Genomic DNA, 11,502 nt, shown 5'->3' on the forward strand with positions numbered 1-11,502 from the left:
AACTGAAAGGAGGAGAAATGCTAGGGTCTGTGAAATGTAACAAGTGATAGATGCACAAATGAGCCAACAAAACTTTTCACAAGTTAACACCACTAGCACAGGTGTGAAGTTACTTTTTTTCCCCACAAGGATGAGGAAACAGAATTGTGAATACACAGACTGAGACACATGCAAACACATAAACTCAAATGCTTGTGCAGATAGGTACGTACATCTAGCACTTGGGTATAAAAATCCATTAAAGCTCCATATCTAAACAGCAACACAGAAGTTTTAGACCAACTCTTCCAAAAAAACCCAAACCAAACTAGAAATGGATCAAAAACTTGTCACACTTGCTAGGTTTCCCAGGGTGATGGGTACTGCTGTGGAAGAAAAACTGGCAATTTACTGCTACAACACACTACACACCACGTAGCAGACCTGAAGGCAACTGGACAGAAATTCTAACTGTGTTCATTTATCTCACAGCATAAAGAGCATGTAGATTTAGAGTGGAGATCAAACCGGAATGCAGGATTCAGATGTCCTCCCATCAGTCTCTTACAAATACCCAGGCTTAGTCCAACCATTTTGAATTTGTAGTCCTGTTTCCTTAGGTGGTTGTCTGTGTATGTCCATCTAGAACTGTCCCACTGGTAACAACTTCTGAAGCCACTGGCCAATTCAAATCCAATTTCAGAAAGGCTCAGAGAAAATCATGTTTCATGAAAAAAAGAGGCTGGATAGGGCAAAGAAACAGTAACAGTCTCCTTACAGCAACCCCTTACAGCAAAGAGTTTTTTGACTAAGAGAACGAAATCAGTGTCAGCTCATTTGTAATACACCTCATAACTCAAACGAGTGGGGGGATGAAAATGCACTCCTTGTCTTAAAAAACTATCCACAGAAATGTGGTGTAAGATCACACTGTGGCTTAAATGACCTTGAGTACAAGTACAGCACTGCTAACAGAACCTGATAAAACAGCAGTATGATCTCACCGCGTACTTTAAATCTGTTTTTAAAGTCCTGTTTGGAGCCCTAAGCCACAGCCTCTTCTGTGCTGGTCAAATTCAACATTAATTCCACTTGTGCCTGGAAGTAAGGCAAAACGGGGAAAATATTATTAAGAACTACTGAGATGGAATGCTCCTGGCAGAGCTGGGAGCATGCAGCTCCCATTCAGAGCCTTTCTTGGTAACTTACAAACACGCATGATACCTTCTTTTAAATACCTACTGAAATGAGACACAGCACAGGATAACATCTCTTCCGAAGAAAGTCACTTTCTTTTTCATATATATGTGCATATATCATAACAAGGTAGGACATGCAATTTGTGAGTTTCCAAAACTCATCTCTCTGGCCATATTTTCTCTTCCCTCCAGCTACAATTCCTGTCCCAGGGTACGAGCCGACCACTGAGTCTTCTGCAGCAATCAAGTATCGACTTCCAGCATCCCAGTTCCAAAGGCAAGAGAATCACTCCTGCAAAAGCACAGGAATCATCCCACACTGCTCAAAGAACACCTTAAAAAACGTATGTATGTAATATTTGTTACACATAACAGACCAAGTTGTGTAATGATCACTCAGTTCTCATCCTATTCTAACAGAGATTGTCTCAACAATATCACCATAATCTTGACTGGTCTCAAGCTAGCTATGTTTCCAGGATATGTTATCACAGTGAAACCCACACTAGAGGAAGATAAACCTTCAACCCAACAAATTTAGCTAGACAGACAGTGCTGTGCACTGGGCAAAACACTTCTCCTGGCTCTTCTCGCTCCTGATCAATTTGTATTCCACTGCCAGGAGTGGACCCTGGATGAGCTCTTTGACCACCGATCACCTGTTATTAAATGGGAGATTAATTAAAAAACCTAAACCGCTAGTCACTGATTTTTATGTCTTACTACAGTATTATATCTAACGGTCTTTCTCAAGGAGTTAAACATATTGCCATTTCTTTTGTGTCAAGATTATGAGATTAAGAGAGACTAATCCATTTTCATTTACACTCTACGTAACTATGAATAAACGAAACAGAATTACTGTAAGATTACAATTTCCTTAACCGAAGAGATGTCTTAAAATTTCATTTGTTTCCAAGTAAATAAGAAAAAAACGTAAGTTCCTACTTACTAGACCTGTTCCCTGTAGACAAATATGCACCTGCTCACTTTCATGATTACCACCCATTTTTGGTATTTTGTCTTTATTTAGCACGGCGGAGCCTACACAGCTCTCAGAGTGGGAGCTGGATTCTGTTGTGGCCCCAACACGACGAACAGAGCAGTTAACCAAATTCTGATCACAGCATCTCTCCTGCTGGTAACATTTGAGCCAGCAGAGCCCTGTTTGACTCTCAGATCCCACGCTGAGCTTGCAGCTGGCGATTATGAAGAACCCCAACATTCTATTTATGAAGTGAGAATACCAGCTAGAGAAGCCACTGAGAAACCACAACCATGGAACCCCATCAAGTTACTGTTAGGATCATTTGCAGACCAGAGCCACAAAACACCTCAAAGCAAATGTTTACACTTTGCTCCATAAAATACAGCAGGGAAAACAGTGGGAGGAATCTAGCAGGCCAAAAAAGATGACATTTGTGTAAATATCTGCCTCCAACCACTCAGTTCCTAACCTTGCAGGATTTCAAAGTCCGTAACTTCTTTTAGCACACCAGCTGCTTCTCCTTCAGAATCAGTGACAGCAGGCAGTGTGAAAATGACATGACTTGGAGACAAACCAGTTTTATTTAAAAACAACATTTATATATATTACACACAATATTCCAAGTTAAAAGAACATTATCGAAAATGCTAAGTCAAATATTCAAAAGTTAAGACATTCCAGAATTAAGATTGCCTATGCAATCTTAATTTGAATCTCTTGGGTTAGGCAGTATGCTACCGCCTTCAATTACACAATCATGGATTATTTTTTCTGCAGGACCCTTGCCTCATTCAGTGTAGAGGGTGGATGATTCTCAATTAATGAGCAGCTATTCCATATTTGTTTTCTTCTTGTTGTTGAGTGTGCAGCCCATTTCTGATGGCTCACCTCCCCAGGGGATTACTAAGAAACAGTTGAACAACTCCCCGATTGAATGGTTTATTACAGACCAAGATCATTTCATCTCTGCTTAGTTTATCCCGCTTTACTTCACCAAACTCAGACTCTACTTGGAGCGCATATGATTAATTTATTCATGGCTTTTCTAAGGTTCACATTACTCACACATTTTTGATGAACTTATTGTCCCAACACTTCCATTTTATCTAGACTGACTGGTGAAAAAATTATTAGAAAGTTTCTGTGTGTAAAAGTATTCATTAATCTGGGATATCCAATTTAGAAAATAAGAGCATGCTTTTTGTAGAGTGCTTAGCATTATATGGTGCTTTAAATGCTGAAAACTCAGGTCCAGCTGCAGCTCTAAGTATATGGTGCTGTTGCAGATCAAATATCGCCTCAAACGGAGTACCCAGGAAATGAGGAACATTCAGTTAATGAACACTTTAAAAAAGGTTTCATTCGCAGCTACTTGGCATTAGAATCTCAGTAGTAAAGGCAGAAAGTAAATCAAGTTTTCCAAGGCTGCATTTAGCTGCATTAACAATGAGACCTAGCGATGTGGTTATCAATAGAATATTGATGCAAATGCACCCAGATCCACAAACCTGAAAGACTCAAGTGCCAGACCAGAAAGACAGGGGGAAGAGAGGGAGAAGCACCTACAGTTACCAGGATCAGGGGACTCACTACTCTCCTTCCATCAAAACCAACGATGTCAGACATCCTCTCGTACGTCAACCACCCTGTTGAGACCACCTCCTTTTTTCCTGCACTTCAAATCATTGTTTGGTATATATTTCCAAACTTCTGCAACCATTGAAGCTGTGTAGGAGACTCTAAGACTTTCCCAACATTGCCCGCCAAGCTTCCAGTTTATCACTAAACTGGTAAGCTTTATGTGGAGCAATGCAGAAAGGATAAGACTCTCTGTCAGTGGGCTTCACTTGTTTTAGTTGGGAGGTAAGGAATGGCAAAGGGTCTCTGGTTCCACGCCAGGTTGTAGAGGAGCATGTGTTCAGAGCCCACTGCCTGTTTCCTTCAAGTCCCCTTCTTTTCCATCGCTGCCAAACTGTCTCTGCTCCAGTCCTGTCTTCACACCTGATTCTTTATCCTATTTTCCCGTTTTCCTCACCAGACACTATCAGTATTGACATTCCTGTTCTAGTCTCTGCAGTCACTCCCCTGGCAGCTCCTGGACCCAGCTGCTTCCCTCCTAGATCCTCCCCAACCAGTTCCTCCTCCAACCTGAAGAAGCACATTCCCTAAATGACGTGCTCCTCTGGTAAACCACATCTTTCCCACTTTCCCTGTATGTACTGGCTCCCCACTCTAATCACCCTTTACAAAGTCCTTAACCGAACACAGTGTTTCTTCCCTCCCGCTGGCAGTCTCCTTGCTGATCAGTCCTGGGCTACCCTCAACTCACCTCCAAGTACAACTCAGCCTGCCAAAATCCAGAGTTACAAGTCCTAAAAGATCTCTTCTGATCCAGGCCACTGCATGGTCTGTGGAGATGAAATCCACAGGTGCTTGGGCTTAAGGGTAGGCTGTCCACAAGGCTGTCTACATTGCTCTACAAAACCTCATTTCCTCAGCTTCCTGATATTGCCCAGAGGCAAGATTCCCCAAATCCTAAATTCAGATTCTCCCTTCAACTGCCCTCTGAAGGAGACTCTGTCTGCCATGATTTGTAGGAGACTAGTATGTTTATCCTCACAGGCTAATGTTAACTTTTCTGAGCAACTCATAGTCTGTACTGCACTTATAACTTGGCCAAACTCAGGTAAATTTCAATAAAGAGGGGAAAAAATACTAATGGTGACAAATTTCATCACTCCTTCAGCTTTTAGTTCCACACTTCAGGACGAGAAGCCCTAATACCTTAGAGGGAAAGACTTAAAAAACCCCAAGACATACACAGCTGACACAGCATTACACATTTGGTAAATTGTCACCAAACAATTGCAACTGAGAAACAGAGCTGAAGCAAAAAGCTTGAGGAAACCTCAGGAACAGAAGAACTAACTGATAATCATTAGCCAGGTCTTGCACTCAAACGGATGATGCTTTTATGTCTGTACATCTGCCTCCGGGCATCAATGTACAAAACCATATTGCCTCTGGCAGAAATCAGGAAAGCAGCAGGGTACAGTGCAGGGTACGCAGAAGCCCATGGCTTGGCACAGGAGAATAAGGGACACTGACTTAGTGGGAATGAGAGTTAAGTGAGAAGAGGAGGAACTCAGATCTTTTGGCATGGGAAGAGAGAGCAGAGACGGACGCACAGGAAAGCAGAAACCCCCGGGTTTCTGGTTGCAGACTGTCCCTGAGGTGTAAGAAGAGAGAATGGGCTGGGAAGATGGCGCACAGATTACTGTGGGCAGAAGCACCTAGCAGGAACAGCTAGTTCAGGCTTCAAAAGAAACGATGCAAGTGAGTAGAAAACAAACACACACCTGCTCTCCAGAAACCTGAGAGAATTAAGGTGTTCTCAGCCCTCTTTGCACCTTCTTAAATCTGGACTCCTCTCAGGCTAGTGCAATCAGCATGACCACTAAAGCACTGCGTGCCCATCAGCACACAGCACCTTACTGGAGACTGGCCATGATTTAAGAAGCTTCTCCTGTCTAAAATAAGCCAAAACGTTAACCCTGCTCTGTGCCCTAATATATTGATGTGATGGTAGAAGCAAGATAAAAAGATGGAAAAGTAGAGTTCATAGCGACCAGTTTACTCCCTTTTCCAGTAGTCCCATCCCGGAAAGCAGCTCTCTGCAGAAAAGCCCAGCTCCAATGCCTCCTGGCTGGGCCTCCAGGCAATCTCCGCAGAAAGGGAGGCAGCTCCTGCAGTTTCCCTATTGAAAGAAAATGAGAGACTGTTGACCTTAGGTCTGCCAACTGTTGAACAGGGCCTTTTTATGCTCCAAAAGCTGCTGTATTCCCATTTCAAAAGAAAATCAGAGGTGAGAAGAAAGAACCTCATGTGGAAGTCCACTTGCAAGACTATGCATCTATTTCATAAATGGGAGATATTGTCCAGAGACACGACTGGTGTTTAAATTTAACTAGCGCTCTATGTGAGGCAAGAGAAGCAACAAAAGAAAATCCAAGAAATGACAAGGTTGGTGCTGGCAGAGATCTATTCTGGGATTAGTCCGGGTCATTTCAAAGAACATGTCCGCTGCTTTAACAGTTCTGACCTTTGCAATACAGCAGTGTAAAACAAGATGTACCGATCCTACGTACATTATAATGCTCTTACTGTATTTCATGTTTCCAGAATGTTCATTCTTTGATTTAAGCTGTTTTGAGGAAATTTTTTATCTGGTAAAAGAAACACATTGGCTCTCTAGCCACTAGTGCTAGGACTAGAAATTTATGTAGATATACATGGAAGGAGTTGACCTCAGTGGAAAAATCTAGATTGATATTGCTGTTGCTGAATCAGAATTTATTCCTCACTTAGTAGACATGAAAACAGAACTGTTTCATGGTAAGAAAACAGAAGTCGCTATACAAGATCAAACATATTGTCTATGTAGCCCAGGATTCTGACACTGGTCAGTCCCAGATGCTTTTAAAAATGCTTTTACACTTACAGAGAAAAATTAATAGAGGAAATCTGCCCAAAAGGGAATTTCTTCTTTACATGTGCTAAGTAGTGTGTGTTTTACAACCACAGGCCACAACAAAAACGTACTGCTTATAATTACGGATGCTCTCATTCCCATATGAACACTGACACCTTTACAGAAATCCCCCAAGGCTTTCAACCTCAGTGCACACTTGCAGGAATGAATTCTACAGGAGAATACTCTGCTATGTACAGAAGCATTTCCTTCCGTTAATATTATCTGTAACGCCTTTCAATTCACTGAATTTCTCCTTACTCTCAAAAAATGGCAGAGATTAATTAGGAATTTCTGACTTATTTCCTCAGTTTTATGTATTTTATACACTCCTACCATACCCCTTCTTGCCTGCTTTCTTTCTGGAATAAAGAATTCGGGGACTGTCAGTCTTCTTCAGGAGCCATTTCATAGATGCCCATGTACAATGCCAGTGGAACAGTCTGATAATTCCCACCAACAATGCCTCTGAAATCTCAAAACTCATTCCATGTTTTACGATCAGGCTGCATTCAATTAAAATTAGTGATACTGATAGATGCAGCAGCAGTACTAGGGTAAGCCATTTTTTACATTATGTACTCATCCAGGAATAGGCTGTTAACTGATTTTTTTTATTAAGTAAATTTTATCTCTCCTAATAAAAGCACACCTCCTGGTTAGGACTGAAGAGAAGAAGAACAACACACAAGCACTGCAACTTTTCGCATAATGTGATTTCATTTCATTATGTTTGGCTATAAATTTTGCTCTTCTCCTGCAGTCAATACTTTATCAAATGAAGAGGAATTTGATGGCTTGGCTTTGATGAGAAACTTTGCTTTTAATAATTCTTTTTTTAATGCATGCCTGCCTAGCTCTAAATAAGGAAAGCCATATTCTTTTCTCACTGCGCCAAGGTGAAATGGTGACCCATTACACGTAATGGACTTGTTCCAGTCTCTACATGAGACTGGCACCTTGACAACAATATAGGCATTGAAAGTAGAAGAGGAGAAAACATTACCTTGGGAGTACTCTCCTTGTATCGCATACCTACATTACAGTGGTATCTGATGTGCTTTAATTTGTCACTGTTTGTAGTTTAAATTTCTAAGCGAAAGGACAATCTGGAAGCGTGAAAAATTACTAATTATAACATTTAAAATAGAAGAGCAATGGAAATGTCAACAATCTGACTGGGACATCAGAGATTTTTGCAGTGATGAATAAGGAAGATTTCACTGCAGACTGGGAGAGAAGCTTTGGGCCATTTTTCAAAGCTTGAAGAACTTCTCAAGGAGTTACCAATGTTCATTTTTCTTCTAGCCCTTCAATTACTGTCAGAACACACTGTGGTCTTCCTAATGGCTCCTATGAACTTTGAATAGCATTCATTGTCAAGAGATCATAAGCACAAAGACACTTTGGTCTAAATCCTACTGACATCAATGGGAGTTGGACATTTGTACGCCACTGCTGATTTGGATCTGTGGGCTTAACCATGGTATCAAGTATTTACTGAACTACTGATTTTCTAGGAAGTGTAAGTTTTCCTGGAGGAGGCAGGGCTATACCACATAAATACTGTTCCAGGAGTTGGACAACAGTCCTCTGACACAGCCATAATCTTCAAACTGACTGATACAATTTCTGACCAGTTACGAGCCTTGAAACAGAGAAGATTCAGGAAGTGGCAAATTTGATAGTGTGAGAAATTTCAGTGTATTAGTCATACTGGATTAAGAAAAAAAAGATTCAATGTAGCATAAAAATATATTCGAACATTTTCAGACATACGTTATTAGCTTATCTATAAGTTTACAGGCAAAATGTTGGGGAGAGTTAAATATAAATAAAAACGGAGAAAAAACGACCCTTGCACTAATACAAACTGGGAGAAAGTTTTATTCCCAGGTCTTTGCATATGTATATGTATGCATATATATAAATATGTATGTACACACACACACATTATATATAGCTTTTTCAGTTGACATAAGAGACTTCAGTAAGAAGCTGTGTATAAAAAGTCATATAAAAGAAAGTTTTATGAAATGCATGAGACCAAAAACTTCAGTTAGTAAAAAAAAAATAACTTGGGGACGAAAATATAAATAAGGGCTAACCAGACCTGTAAAAGCCTTTGTTAGGCTTGTTATCTTATCTTCTACTGCTAGCTGGTTATACAGAGAATTTGTTAAAAAATAGAACCAAAGAAAATACCTCACACTATACCTACAGAGGAATGGATGGCATTTCTGTCAAAAATCAGGCCTCTGCACACTTGAAACGGAAGTTATACGTAAAGGTCAGTCTCCAGGTAGTAAAACCCACTTTCTCTTCAAGACTAGCTGAGAAATACACCATTTTCAAGTTTAAAGCACAGGGACAGGTTGTAGCTGTGTTTTCAGCATGCCTGTATCGTAGTAAAGATGTAAAGTGTTTTTTCTCCACTCCATCATTTGCCCTATAACAGAACCAATTGCAAATGCAAATCTCCCCTCCAGTGTAGGCAGCTGCACTCCCCCAACTCCTTTAAGAGACTCACAGGAAGCCGGGAGCCTGGAATAGGCACAGGTCACCCCTTGCACCCCAGGGTGGGGAAATGAAAGCAAGGAACGTAATGTTAAAACTCTACAGATGACGCCGCAGAGAACTGTACTGCACACCAAAGGATTCAGAGTTACATATTTTGATCTACACTAACATGAAGGTTGCTTTTCTTGATGTGATATCCTGATTGATATCATCTCTAATCCAGAGGCACTTCATTAAGAAGCTGCCAAGAATCAACATTTTGACTGTTTCAGCCTTTAACTGCCAAAGCTGGTTAATTTTTCTGCAAACTGAAGAAAGGATAGTCACTCTGTAGGCAGGTGCAACTTGTTCGATGACTGTTTGAGTCATTCTTGGGTGTGCAACAGACAAGTTCTCCTGTAGTTTTATACTAACTGGACACATCGGGCTTCTTGGCTTTGTTGTGGCAATCCACATGGTCACCAATTTCCCCTTCATCTGGCATCTTGTTTTAGGATGGAGCTGCTTTTGGGCAGGATGCTTCTGTAAGCAAAGGAACAAGATAGCCTACTTTTCAAAGCTAGTTTCTTTTTAAAAGTGTGGACGTGAGGAAGGTGGCAGAGGGTGGGATGTGACTTAAAAGCAGATGGAAATGCAGAAGAACAGTTGCTTAGCACTTATAAAAGTCAGTCCCACTTCTTCACAAGATATGTATGTATTTAGGTACTCATATTTAGGCATCCACATTTGAGTTTTGGCCTCTAAATAACCTAACTCCATCATAGGTTTTTTGGAATGTGCAGTTGCTTAAATAAATGAAGATACTAAAAGCCATAAGAATCATGCTGCGGCCCTGGCAGCAATCAGCTCTTCAGCACTTGGGGACAGCTTCTGCATCACCTATGCTTCTGTTGGGAGCTTTGCCATCTATTAATGAATGAAAGACAGAGATCACAAAAAGGCACCATAGAAACTTAATACCACAATGATTTCTCAGCCAGTGGGACAATAAGGCATCAGCCAACATCCTTCTTGCCTTTGTCTGAACAAGAGACACAAATTAAAGATTGGAGTCAGAGGCAATTATTCAACTTAGACTATTTTATGTGGGCATGTGTATGTTTTGGAAAGGGTCTGTGGCATCTATTTCTCTGGGACTGAATCAATACAACACGGTAGGACAGACACAGACAGCATTTCAGAAATGTAAAATAAAAGCCTGTAGAAATGCTAGACTGACAGCCAAGAAGAATGTGCTCAAAAGCACTTGGAAGCTGAAAACATCTCTTTTACGTTCTATTCTATTTCTTACTCGATTAGGAAAACTCACTTGATAAAAGAAGGAAGAAATTACCCTGCTTAATGACACAGATAAGGGAACAAAACAGAAGCATTTAATTCCCATAAGCATCTCTTGTCTTTGTCTCAGCCTGCTTTTTATGCCTGGATTATGCTAACACTATTAATCTTTGTGTCTGTGACTAACTCCTAGGTTTTTATGTTAGTAACCTGATTCTGCACTAACATGCTCCTCCCAGTTTGGTAAAGCTCCCCATGTGATCTATTCTTCCCCCTAAATAAAGTTGAAAAATTTGGCTGGGATCAGCGAGTGCTGCTGAGGTAGCGGGTGCGTGGAGCTCTTCCACCCTCTCTGCATCTGCAGCACAAATAACGCGCCTGTTCAGCACTATCTGCCTCTCGGTTTGAAAGACCAAGGGGGCATGAGACCAGCCAGTTAGCAAGGTCTCAGGCTACCTCCATGGTCAGGCTTCAGCCCGGGCTCCCAGCCTTGCCAGCCCCTGACCACTCTCCTCTTTTGAAAGTAGCCCAGCGAGCCGAGGAAGATGTGGCCGGAGAAGGTGAGTGCTGCATGGCTATGATGAATCCTTTGTGCGGAACTGGAGGGTGGCTCATTAGAAAGTGGAGGGAGGAGGGAGGGGGCAGTGGTCGCAATTTTTTTTTTAAATGGACACAGTGAAAAGCCTCCTTTCCTTATCCTTATGAGAAAGGAACATGTGCCCCTTTCAGTGGGAATCTACCTAATGAGCTGATTTCCCGACAAAGCTCATTTTCCTGGCGCGGGGCACAGAGTGCAGCAGCAAAAAGCCCAACCATCGGAAACCGCCTGCTGCAGATGTGCCGTTTGTCCGGCTGGGCAGGCGGGTGCCTCGCTGGGCGCAGCTCAGAGGGACGCTCCCGCTGCACCCTGCTCCAGCCCTCCGCAGCCTCCCAACCAGGGGCACCAGGGCACGGTGCGGTACCTGGCATGCCAGGCTGGTATGGCATGGGTGGGACCCGCGGGGCCG

The sequence above is a fragment of the Cariama cristata genome, unplaced genomic scaffold (genome assembly GCF_000690535.1).
Source record: "Cariama cristata isolate BGI_N322 unplaced genomic scaffold, ASM69053v1 scaffold19944, whole genome shotgun sequence".
NCBI lineage: Eukaryota > Metazoa > Chordata > Aves > Cariamiformes > Cariamidae > Cariama > Cariama cristata.